At 45.3% G+C, this 13,691-nt stretch overlaps 1 pseudogene; it reads right to left on the reverse strand.

The window, feature by feature from the left end:
• Positions 1–4,997: 4,997 nt before the first annotated feature.
• On the reverse strand, positions 4,998–10,064 carry LOC135699700 (uncharacterized; annotated as a pseudogene).
• Positions 10,065–13,691: the final 3,627 nt, after the last annotated feature.

Consider the following 13,691-nt stretch of genomic DNA (forward strand, 5'->3'; position numbering starts at 1 on the left):
TCCCCATCCTTTATTACATAAGAAACACTTATCAGCAAAAAGTGATTTGCGTATTTCTTGAGATTCACTACTTCCTCTATCCGTCAAAACTGCGCTACTAGAGCTGCTCAACAGAGTATGGCATAGTGGTGTTTTTCTGACCAGCTAGTGAACAAGAATAATAGTGCCAATTCTGAATCCGAATTCTACAAAATCTGGCCCTGCCGCTTTCCGACCCATCACACTGACCAACTGTATTGCGAAGGTGTTCGAGCGCATCGTGAACCGAAGTTTAACAACCGAGCTAGAGTCGATCGGACGATTCGACAAAAGGCAACACGCCTTCAGAGCTGGCCGGGGCACCGATACTTACTTGGCGGAGTTGGATAGGTCACTGACAAATAGAGACGAACATTGCTGGATAGCATCTCTCGATCTCTAGAAGGCGTACGACACCACATGGAGAATCGGCATATAGCCTACTCTACGAAAGTGGCAGATTGAGGGGCGGGTGTTCAACGTGCTGAACAGTTTCCTCGCCGACAGAACATTCCGGTTGAACGTGGAAGGACATTCATCGCGTGAAATACCATTGCAGAACGGCGTTCCTCAAGGGTCAGTACTATCTGTGACCCTGTTCTTGGTAGCAGTGCAAACGAGTGGTGGCGCATACAGTAACCGTATTCATGTATGCACATGATGTCTTGCTCGCAATACGGATGAATAAGGAGCAACCTCTGTATCGTGATCTGCAAGCTGCGGTGAGAGCTGTTGACAAGTGGGCTAAAAGCGTCGGTTTCAAAATCTCCACAACAAAATCCAACTTTTTCTATTGTAGTCCACACGCCCGCCGGGAGTCCAGCAACGATATCTGCATCGATCGGGTGGTCTTTGTTGTGTATCGGCTCGGCAATCATAACTTCGTGACTTCTCTACGGCATTGTACTCGCCAGCAGAGCGAAGGACTCCGTGATTCCAAATCTCGCACCCGTCTACAGCCGAATGGTCCGGTTCTCCTACTGGAGCATACGTCACCAGCCCGGTTCCAGCTATTATGACTGACTGACCTTCTGGTTCTTCAGGCTTTGATCTCGTGTTGCCATTCATATGCTGGACAAGGAACACAGAAATGTCAACCTTCCCTGCCGAACGTCTTATGATGGTTGATCAACGACTCCCAAACATCGCTAAGCGGACGCGTTTCACCAACCGGAGGTTGACATGAACCCAAGCCAAGTATTGTATGGGACGGGATACGACGGGTGAAAGCTGGAGATCTCCCGTATACAGTGTTCCGTCACTGTGTAACGTTTTTTTTTCGGCGTAGGCCTTTGCTATCAAATCGGCTCTCAACTCAGGTTATCCTGTCTGACTCGGAAGGGTGCCTTTTGGCATTGAAAGCGGAAAATCACAGCATCCCTGGATCCAAGAGATCGAAGGGCTGTTACGAAACCGAACGATACAACTCTGTTGGATTTCCGGCCACGCCGGCATCCGTTGCAACGAAGAAGCAGATCGCCACTCAACATCGCCATCCCGAGGAGGAAGGATGCCATCAAGGCAATGAACTATGCCATTCGTCTGCTACAGGAAGAAAACTGGCTGCAATTAGCGGAAGTCAAGTTGAAGGAGATTAAACGCGAAACCAAAAAGTGGACCGACCACTCGACTGCGCATCGGTCATACAAGGATTACACACGAGTTGTTGCTGAAAAAATCATCACCGCCGGTTTACGAATGCTGTGGAGCTGTCGTGGATGTCCGCCACGTGATTTTGCACTGCAGGAAGTTTGAAACAGTCAGAGTAAAAAATGATATTGATTCATCCAGCGTTATACAGCGACGATGACAAGGAAAAGCAGTTGCTGAAGTTTCTGCAGGAAGTCAATATGTATCGAAGAATATAAAGGAAAAACAACAAGATGATGAAGAGGAAACAAAAGAAGACGGAACGGATGAAACATGTTGAAGACGATAAAAAAGATAACAGGATGGAAGCTGACGAAAAAGAGGGCAAAAGAAAATGTACAAACTGAGAAGATGATGGAGAAAATACAGAAGAAGACCGAGCAGAATAAGATTAATGGAAATGTAACTGAGCGAAAATAAACGAAAAAAGACGACGATGCGGATGAAGAAGGTGAAGCAGAATAATTTCCGGAGAAGAAAAGAAGAAGACACGGATTCAAGGCGAAGCAAGAAAATTGCGCATAACGTGTAGAGAAGAGTGAAGCAATTGGAGAAAAGCAAGCAAAAGAAGACGAAAATAGGATTATAAGAATGCAGATGAAGCGAAGCGGAACCGCAATCGGAGTAAAAGAAAACATGGTGGATAGTAAGAATCACACGAAGGCTACGGAGAAAATGAAGATGATGAAAAGGTAGAGGAAGTAAAGGTGAAATTAATAGAGAAGAAGACGTGAAAACAAGAGATGAAATGCAATTAGCGAGTAGACGATGATCCAGAACCAGAAGGAGAGGAAACGAGCAAACGAGCATACCCACACACTATTGCTCTCAAACTACTGAAACCGACACGACTGCATCGAACGCTGAATGTTAAATGCCTTAAATAAAGAACTACAACTACAATAATACCTAGTTTAGGTAGTAAAGAATGCCAAACATTATGAAAAACAAAATTCTTTTTTTTTCGCTCGCTTATTTAAGTTTACGAAATCATTTTTGATGCCTGGTGTGTCAAATTTTTATTAAAAAAATAAATAAATAAATAAATAAATTAATTAATTAATTAATAATAAACAACCAAATAAATAAATATATAAGCGACCCGGTGGTATAGTGGTAAGCGTGTTTACCTCTCACCCCAGCAGGCTTGGGTTCAATCCCAGTCGGCGCTGCCGGGATGTTCTGAGGCAATTCTCTGATCACGCCTTCCTTCGGAAGGGAAGTAAAGCCGTTGGTCCCCGGTTCATGAGCTGATGGGTCGATAGGTAGGGTCCAGGTATCCAGGTCCAGGCCTTCCTAGCGTTGGTAGCACGGAAAACAAGATCGACGGAAAAAAATCATGGAAAATATAAATGAATAAATGTATGAATAAAAAAAACTTAAAAAAAATTAATAAATAAATGCTTAATTAAATGAATAAATAAATAAATAATTTCATTAAAAAAATTCTTAATATACAAATAAATAAATAAATTGATAAATACAAAAATATATATATATACATTGTTTATTCTTTAAATAAATTAATATATATAAATAAATAAATAAATAAATAAATAAATAAACAGCTAAATAAATATTCAAATATTCAAAAAAAAACATTAGAAAAAGTCATCAAGCACTCATGAGAATAATTCTTATGAGGCTTTGATATCCAAATGAATTTAAGCAAGCAACCGTTTGTAATTGGTTAAGTGAATACATTATCAAGATTTTCTCGGTACAAGTAACTTATATAGCAATAAATGAGCTTGTAATTGGGCCTTATTACGGGTGTCACTACACGGTGATAAGGAAGAGATATTCGGAATAAGAGCCGTGATTGCCGTACAAATCAAATAGGATTCACTTCACCGTGACGACAAGTGACAAGTTTTCACCGTGAAGTGACATCCGTAATAAGCCCCATTACGATGATCTTAACACTGTCACGTTCTGTGATGACAAAAAAAATATCGATGGTATTTTGAAGAAAATCAATATTATCGTTTTCTTAACCTTTTTTAGGGAACTAGGGAGCATTTAATCATTTTATTGAAACGTAGATTTACTGTCCAGCCCATATGTTTTTAGTTAAATGAGCAGTGCAACGGATTAGCGTGCTTATAATAGATGAAATGTCCCCTTAACAAATATGAAATGAGCTAATTATAAAATTTGAACGTTCTTATAAAAAAAGATTCAATAATCCATAGGCATCACAGAAGTTTATGGAACATTTAATATTCTTCAATTTCATAACTTTTTTGTAAACATTTTATCTTGTTTTTATTGATCAGTTCCCTTGTACTATGGAGAATATTTTAAATTTTAGTAGTGCAATTTTACTTATTCATGGAGCCTCCATATTTTTTTGAGAATTAAGATCCAATTTTTGGTTTAGTTTGTACTTTAATGATCATCACCCAATTAAAGCACTGCACGTAGCATATGTGAGGCCTCTTCTTGAGTACTGTAGCGCAGTTTGGGCTCCATATCATGATACACATATAAACTGTAATGTTCAAAAGCTGTTCTTGTTGTTTGCTCTAAGAAAGTTAGGTTGGACGAGTTTTCCGCTTACGATTTTAACAAATTGAGATGAATTCAAAAAGCGAAGATAATTCGGAATGATTGCAGTCATAAACGCTGTTATTTCACCAAAAATAAACAGTGCAGAAGTTTTGGAAAATAACAATTTTTATTATCCCACTCACAAAGGAATAGAATCTTATTTTATGTTAACAACCAAAGAACTAACTTTGCCAAAAATGTGAATATATAATATTGTGAATCAATTGATTTAACAAGGAGTATAAGCGCACTTAAAAATACTTTCTTTTCGAGGTCAGCCAGGTAATACAATTATTTTCTGATAACAAACTATACATATAGGGGAAATGGATGTAATGTCGGTGTCCGCGCAACGGAATCCTCTTCGGTAGCTCCCACGCCTGGCAACGGCGGAGTGGAATGATTTGGGGTAGGTCACTGGTTTTGGTTCACGGTGAAAGTTCAAAACTCTAGCCTTGACAAAGGCTGTTTGGTTGGCTTCGGTCGGAGGGAGAAAATGAAGTCGCTTCACTGCGTTGCTTTGACCGGTTGTGTATTTCACTTGTAGATGATACAATAATTTGGTTTGAACTGAATACTTGGCCGGGATGCTGGTCGTATTTATATCTGTTGGTTGTGTGATGTGTGGTACAATATAATTTGTGTGGGTTTTTCGTCTGGTGAATTGTATCCTGTGCTAACTGTTCGCGTTGTTCGCGACATACCGGCCACCAATTAAATAACAATTTCATTCAAATTAACTTATACTCTAATTCAAGATCACTTCTTAATCTAAGTCATGAGGATTCTTCTGGGATAGCAGCGGTTGCTGCGTTTCCATCTGGGCTGCCAGGCACTTCACCGGAAGTGGAGGCGGAACTATCTTCGCTGTCGGTTGGTAGAAGACAGATCTTCACAATCGGTCGGTCGAAGATTGCACCGGATGCCAGTCTGACGGTCACCACACGGACGAGGCCATCCGCGCCGGGATGGACGGTTTCAATTCGACCCATGCTCCACCTGAGCGGTGGTAGGTTGTCGTCCTTCAGGAGTACCAGCTTGCCGACGAGAACATTCGGCTGCCGGTAGTAGTGCTTCGTACGTTGCTGCAGTTGATGAAGGTAGTCCGTCGACCAGAGTTTCCAAAACGTTTGGGTTCTGCGCTGCATCTCCTGCCAAAGTGACAGCCGGTTGTTGGGAACTTGGGCAAGGTCGGGCTCCGGGATTGATTGGAGTGCTGATCCGACCAGAAAGTGTCCCGGTGTGAGGACTTCCGTGTCACTTGGGTCCTCGGATAGGGCGGTCAGTGGCCGAGAGTTGAGACAGCTCTCTATCTGGCAGAGGATGGTACACATTACATCACTTGACAGGGATTCCAAGCCGACGACTCGCCGAAAGTGGTGCTTGAAAGCCTTGACCGCGGCCTCCCAAAGGCCGCCGAATGTTGGAGCGTTCGCAGGGATGAAATTGAACTGGATGGATGATTCAGCGCAGAACGATGCTACCTTCAGTCGGAGTTGTTGGTCGTTGAGTTGCTTGCAGAGGTCTCGTAGTTCCCTGTCTGTGCCCTTGAAGTTGGTGGCATTGTCACAGAACAGAGCAATTGGCTTGCCTCGGCGGGCAACGAACCGTTTCAACGCTGCGATGAATGCTTCGGAGCTGAGATCACCAACCAATTCGAGATGTACTGCCTTCGTTGCCATACAGACGAATATAGCGACGTATGCTCGGATCGGTGGAGATGGTTTCGTTCGACGTACTGGTACCTTCAGCCAAACGGGACCACAGAAGTCAACGCCCGTGTTGAGAAACGCACGGGTCGGAGTGATGCGAACTTTCGGAAGCTGGCCCATCAGCTGGTGTTCTGCTTGTGGTCGTGTGCGGTAACAACGCAAGCAGGATTTGACATATCTCCGTGCCAGGTTACGGAGGTTTAGTGGCCAATATTGCTCACGGATGTGTGCGATCATCACACGCGGACCAGCGTGGAGAAGCTGCTTGTGCACCGAATCAACGAGCAGTGAGGTGAACGGGTGCGCTGCAGGCAAAAGCATTGGATGCTTGCGGGTGAACGAGTATGAAGAGTGGTTCAGCCGGCCACCGACCAGAAGTACATCATCGTGGATGAAGGGATTCAACGTACGTAATGGGGACTTCTTGAGATCCGCTTCGCATCTGGCCTGAAGCATAGCGATTTCTTGGCTGAAGCACTAATTTTGCACAACTTTCACAAGGCCTTCTTGTGCTTGAAGGAGTTCTGCTGAGGTAAGGTACGGAATAGCTTGTAGATCGAATCCAGCTATCTTGGCCCGACAGTACCGCATGAACCTGCGGCAATATGCAGCGATGCGGGTGAGTCTCGTTAGTGACGAGTAGCGGATGAACAGTGTGCGGTCGGGGGCTTCGGTGGATCTAGTGACGGCTGCAAGCGTATGGAGCTTCACCTCGAGAACTTCGGGAGGAAATTCACAGGCGTCTTGGACTGGAAACATACTTGGCCACTCCGCTGGATTAGACGTTAACCACGGTGGATCCTTCCACCATAGTGCGTTGTTGACGAGCTCGCAGGGATCGACACCTCTCGAGATGAGATCGGCCGGGTTCTCCAGACCGGCGACGTGATTCCAAGTGCCTCCTTCAGTGAGTCGCTGCACCTCCGCGACACGGTTTGCCACGAAAGTGTTGTAGTTGGACGGTGGGTTGTACAGCCAGTGGAGAGTGATTGAAGAGTCAGACCAAAAATAAGCATTAGCATTGATGTTGAGGCTTAACATAATGGTTTGGAACAGTTGGCTAAGGAGGACAGCAGAGCAGAGCTCTAGGCGGGGGATTGATAGGGTTTGGATAGGAGTTACTCGGGATTTGGCGGTTAGGAGACGGGTTGTGACGACACCACTTCTTCCGACACTTCTCAAGTAGATGCATGCTCCGTAAGCATTTTGGGATGCATAGCAAAACCCATGAAGTTGCACGTTGTCTCCGGCGCCTGGAGCTTTGACCAAACGAGAGATGGAAAATGTTCCTAGAGCAGCCAGACCAAGTCTGTAGTCTTCCCACACGGTACAGAGTGCATTGGGAAGCTCTTCGTCCCAGCTTAGTTTCAACTTCCAAAGTTGTTGGACAAAAACTTTGGCTGTGATGACCACCGGACCCAGGATGCCCAAGGGATCAAAGAGTTTGGACATCTCGGAGACCACGATTCGTTTCGTGATCGGATTATCAGAGAATCGCTCAGGAACTTTGAACCGGAAGGTATCCGATTCAGGGTGCCACAGCAGACCGAGTGTGCTGACGGAGCCTTGGATGTCATCTACTGCTACAATCGGCCTATCATCCTTCAGGTTGTCCGGGATGTTTGACAACACTTCGGACGAATTCGACGACCACTTTCGAAGCTCGAACCCTGCGGACGAGAGGATGCTCTGCACTCCAGAACGTAGCTGCATTGCTTCTTCCACAGTGTCAGCACCGCTGAGGAAATCGTCCACGTAGAAATCCTTGCCGATTTTTGCTGCAGCATCGGTTTCGCTCTCCGAGTGATCGTATGACAATTGCCGTAGACACCGAGTAGCTAGATACGGCGCACATGCGGTGCCGTATGTTACCGTGGTCAGCTCGTAGGAACGGACGTGTGGATCAGTCCTGCTTTGCCAGTAAACGAGCTGAAGACGCCTATCGTCGGGATGTACCCACATCTGGCGATACATCTTGGTAACATCTGCAACTAGAGCCACCTCGTACATGCAGAATCTGATGACAATAGCGTATAATGTGTCCTGAACAGTCGGCCCCACCATGAGGCAGTCATTGAGAGAGATTCCCGTAGAAGACTTGCTGGACCCATCGAAAACCACTCTGCACTTAGTGGTAGTGCTGCTGGGCTTGAGCACGGCGTGGTGGGGAAGATAGAACGAGTGGGTATGAGTTTTGTCTTGTAACGGATCTACGGGAACCATATGGCCAAGTTCTATGTACTCTGCCATGAAGTCGACATACTGGGCCTTCAAATCGGGGTTCTTGCTGAGTCGACGTTGCATCCATTGAAATCTGCGGAGGGCACCGACCTCGGAGTCACCAAGTTGATCCAAGACGTGCTCTTTCTTCGGCAGGCGTACAACGAATCGGCCTGATTCGTCGCGGGTGGTGGTTTCGGAAAAGTACATCTCGCAAGCTAATTCTTCCTTAGACAGTCCACGGCTTTGAGGGCAACTCTCGACTTCCCAGAATCGAGTCAGTTGTTGGTCTAAGTCATCGGTGGTGCACAACAGAGCGACTCGCTCAGAGTCTTGGGTAGCGATATCGATGGCGACCGGTCCACTTACTACCCATCCAAGCACGGTACGTTGGAGAACAGGCTGGTGTTCAGAAGGACCAGCTTTCACTGGGATTTGTCCTTCCTGCAGAAGGCTGAAGAACAGCTGAGCACCGATAACCATATCGATCCTTTGCGGCGAAGCGAAATCTGGATCTGCCAAGACTAAGTCAGGAGGGAAGTTCCATTGCGAAATGTCGATTGCCCGAGAAGGCAGATCGTTGGTGATCTTGGAGAGAATGCTGAACGTCAGTGTGTTAGAGTAGGTGGAATTAACAGAACTGAAATCTGCTACGGTGCAGTAGGTGCTGTTGACAGTAGAACCACCCATTCCAGCGATAATTGCAGCTTGCTTTCGTCGGTTCAATCCCAAAAGCTGAACGATTCTTTCGGTGATGAAGTTTGACTCGGAACAGGAGTCCAGCAGGGTTCGAACAAATGTAGATCTCCCCGACGGGCCGTGGACCCTTACCACGGCGGTGGATAACAGAACAGTTGAGTAGGTGGTGGTGGAAGAGCTTGCTGCAGCTAATGCGTTGGTGAGAGGTTGGTGGGTGACAGACGAGGTGGTTGGTGATAGTGGAATTGGAGTGGACAACGATGCCGGAACCACGGCTTCGCTTCCGTTGATGATGGTGGGTTGTTGGTGTCCAGGTGGTGGTTTTACTTGGGGTTGGGTGGAACGATCGTTGGGGGAGGAGGAATGCAACAGTGTGTGGTGTTTCTCGTTGCATTTCCGACAGGGTTTGGAAGAGCAATCACGGCTGAGATGATTCGACGACAGGCAATTCCAGCAGAGCTTCTTCTTGCGGACGGTGTCTTGCTTTTGCTCGATTGGCATCCGTTTGAACACCTCGCAATCGTAAATCCGATGTGGTTGATTACACACGATGCAGCTGAAAGATTTTGATTGAGATGGTTTTGCAACGGATGCGGTATGAGCAACAGAGAAACGTAGTTTGTCTTTTGGAGGGGAGGGTATCAAGCTATCACTGTTCAGAGACAATAAGATCCGAGCTTGATCTTTCAAGAAGACAATCAGTTCGCTGTAGGTTGGAACCTTCTCCTTATCGCTGCCTGTTGACCTCTCCCATTCCCTCAAGATGCTGTTATTCAAACGACTACACAACATGTGTACCAGCAGGGAGCTCCATTGCTCGGTCTGCTCCCCCAACGTCGTTAAAATCTTTACGTGACGTTCGAATTGGTCAACCAAGGCTAATATCGCAGCAGAAGATTCCTTCCTCGCAGGTTCAATAGCGAACAACAGGCTGATGTGATTTTTAATCAGCAGACGTTTATTGTCATACCGACTAACCAACAGATCCCAAGCGATCTTGTAGTTATCCCCCGTGACGCTCGTCGTGTCGAGCAATTTCTTGACTGGATCCTTCAACGCAGCCATCAGATAATGGAACTTATCCACAGCAGCCAAACCCTTATTGTTGTGGATCAGACTGCGATAAGTGTCATAGAAAGGGATCCAGCCATCGATCTCACCATCAAAGGTCGGCAGATCGATCTTCGGTAGGCGCACTACCGAATTAGCCATGGGTGAGGGGGTAGCGGATACTGAAACATGACAGTCTAATTTGTGTGTAGTGAGGAAATCATGCAGTCTGTAATAGGTATCTTCCATTTCGTGGCGACTCTTCAGAAAAGAGTCTTTTGTTTCCGATTTTTCCTCCATCATTAATTCCATCGCAATAGATGCATCAACGAATCGGTCATATAGGGTATCAAGTCTAATTAATCTTGAATCGATCTTGCTTTGATCGACCTCGGCATCATAGTTTTTAACGAAGCTTTCGATGGTCTTGATAGCGTCCACCGTGACGCTCAATATCTTAGACCGCTCCCGAAGCGAAGTCATTTCGCCTACTGGGAACGCCACGTAACAAAAGCAGACCACCGATCACCACCACAACCCAAGCAAAATGATCAAAATGGATGCCGGTTCACTCCACCACTCCAAAGTCCAAAAAAGTTGCTTACACTAGCTGTGTACTCACCGATTATCACGCCAACCCAACACAACCAACTCACGAGAGATGGCACAGGTTTTGACGCCCAAACCTGGAAACGGCTGGATCGGATGGCACAGGTTCTGACGCCCAAACCTGGAAAACGAGATGATCCGACGGGTTTTGACGCTAAACCCGGGAAAACGGCAGGGTACGTGCGGTTTTTATCGGTCACACAGTGTAACACGATATCACGCACTAACGCTTTTCTTGAGAATATCACTGCACTTTCTTTAATTGTTCAAGTCCAAATTTTGCACTATCACTCGTTGCTAACTTTTGCGAAACTTGCAAACACGACCAAGCGACGGAAAGCACACAATCTCCAACCGACCAAAACCACAGCAATGGTGCACCGACCGAACGATCGGTGATCGATTTGAATTGCCCCACAATGGGCAAGTGATGATGCTACTACAGCAGTAGCGGTGGGGTCGCAACAAAGCGACGGCAAATGGATGACAATGCGCAACGTTAGTGCCGCTGGTTCCACTTCGAATGATCTCAACGATCCGGTTCGAAGGACCAAAAAGATGTCCGCGCAACGGAATCCTCTTCGGTAGCTCCCACGCCTGGCAACGGCGGAGTGGAATGATTTGGGGTAGGTCACTGGTTTTGGTTCACGGTGAAAGTTCAAAACTCTAGCCTTGACAAAGGCTGTTTGGTTGGCTTCGGTCGGAGGGAGAAAATGAAGTCGCTTCACTGCGTTGCTTTGACCGGTTGTGTATTTCACTTGTAGATGATACAATAATTTGGTTTGAACTGAATACTTGGCCGGGATGCTGGTCGTATTTTTTTTTTTTAATAATTACTTTATTTGTACAGGCTCAATCGAATAAACTTTACAGAGCCGATTTATCCTTTGCGTTATACATTATTACTGTCTTAAATTTAAAGTTAAAGGAACTGGACCGAGTACTCGCGGTTGTCTCGAGGTTAGTGAAGATTTACAATTTTTTGGATGGGGAAAGGGAAGAAGGATGTTTGAAATGTGGTTTACGATACAACTATTTAATTAATCCTAAAGCATGAAATTATTTCTATTCATCTTGAAAACAAACATTGAAAAAAAAAAACCCACACGTACAAAATACAAACTAAACACAAAGTTAATCAAACTTACAATCTAAGGTTAATATCCTTAAAGTAAACATATATGAGTTTCATAAACTCCAGATCGCGTCTAGCCAAAATATCCCGAACTGGAACATTAGGTTGTCTACCTCGAGCCCGAAGGGAATCATAAAAATGTGATCTGACTCCACGATACTCCGCACAAGACCAAAGGATGTGATCAGCGTCCTGGTAACCTTGTCCACATTCACAGAGATTGCTGTCTCCCAACCCCACACGGAACAAGTGAGCGTTTAGACAATAGTGATTGGACATGAGACGAGACATCACGCGTATGAAGTCTCGACTCAAGTCCAACCCTTTGAACCATGCAAACTTCGACACCTTAGGGATAATTGAATGTAGCCATCGTCCCAAGCTCCCTTCACTCCATTGATGTTGCCAGCTAACGAGCGACTGCTGACGATAAATAGAGAAAAATTCACTATAGGCGATCTGTCGATCATAAATGTCGCCTTCCATAGCGCCCACCCTCGCAAGTGAATCCGCCTTCTCATTGCCCAAAATTGAGCAATGCGAAGGGACCCACGCGAAGGTGATGATGAAAGAGCGCACGGATAAAGTACTAAGCAGTTCTCGTATTTTCAAGAGAAAATACGAGAAGTGCTTTACCGGCCTAATGGAACGGATAGCCTCGACAGAACTGAGACTATCCGTAAAAATAAAGTAGTGGGCTGGAAGAAGTGAAGCAATAGTTTCCAAAGTGTAGTGAATTGCTGCCAGTTCAGCCACATACACAGAACAAGGAGCTTCAAGTTTTCGAGAGGCGCTATGAAATTCATTAAATACACCAAAACCAGCGGACTCCTCTATTAGAGATCCATCTGTGAAAAACGTTCTTGCAGAATCAATATGGCCAAACTTTGCAGCGTATAATGACGGAGCAATCATAGTACGATGATGCTCTGGAATTCCACGGATTTCCTGCGTCATAGATAAATCAAAATTAACTGAATTGCCGAAATCGGAGAAGACTACACGATTGGGAATATTTCTTGAAGGGCTGACATCCTGTGTTAAATATAGGTAGTACAAAGTCATAAAACATGTTTGAGGATTTAGCTCCAGAAGCTTCTCAAAGTTTTCGATCACCAGTGGGCTCATTACTTCGCAACGGGTGAGGAGCCTCAGAGATAACTCTGAAAAACGGACGGATAGTGGCAACATGCCCGCCAGCACTTCGAGACTCATAGTATGAGTCGAGTGCATGCATCCTAACGCGATACGAAGACAGCGATACTGGATCCGTTCCAGCTTGATGATGTGCGTTTTAGCTGCCGACTGGAAGCAAAAACTACCGTACTCTAAAACCGATAAAATCGTTGTCCGGTACAACGTCAGAAGATCTTGTGGATGGGCTCCCCACCACGTTCCGGTAATTGATCGAAGGAAATTGATCCTTAGTTGGCATTTTCGTCTCAGATACTCAATGTGGGATCTCCAGGTGCATTTGGAATCGAACCAGACCCCGAGATATTTAAAAGACATGGAATGAGTGATCGGTTTACCCAAAAGTTGAAGCTTCGGTTGTGCTGGGCTATGCTTCCTAGAAAAAACGACCAACTCAGTTTTCTCCGTGGAGAATTCGATACCTAGCTGAATAGCCCAAGTAGACAAATTGTCCAAGGTATCCTGTAAGGGTCCTTGCAGGTCAACCTCTTTTGGCCCTGTGATAGACACTACGCCGTCATCTGCAAGTTGTCTCAACGTGCAATTGTAACTAAGACAATTGTCAATTTCTCTAACGTAGAAATTGTACAAAAGGGGGCTTAAACATGAGCCTTGGGGGAGACCCATGTAGCTAAATCGAAAAGCTGTAGAGTTTTCATGAGAAAAGCTCATATGTTTTTCTGACAGCAAATTGTACAAAAAATTATTCATTAATGGAGACAATCCACAAGCGTGGAGTTTCTCTGAAAGAACTTCAACGGATACTGAATCAAAAGCCCCCTTGATATCCAAGAACACAGAAGCCATTTGCTCTTTCTTAGCAAAAGCTAACTGAATTTCCGAGGAAAGCA

Source organism: Ochlerotatus camptorhynchus, unplaced genomic scaffold (genome assembly GCF_037179485.1).
Source record: "Ochlerotatus camptorhynchus isolate MF236.1 unplaced genomic scaffold, CSIRO-AGI_Acam_v1.1 ptg000114l, whole genome shotgun sequence".
Taxonomy (NCBI): domain Eukaryota; kingdom Metazoa; phylum Arthropoda; class Insecta; order Diptera; family Culicidae; genus Ochlerotatus; species Ochlerotatus camptorhynchus.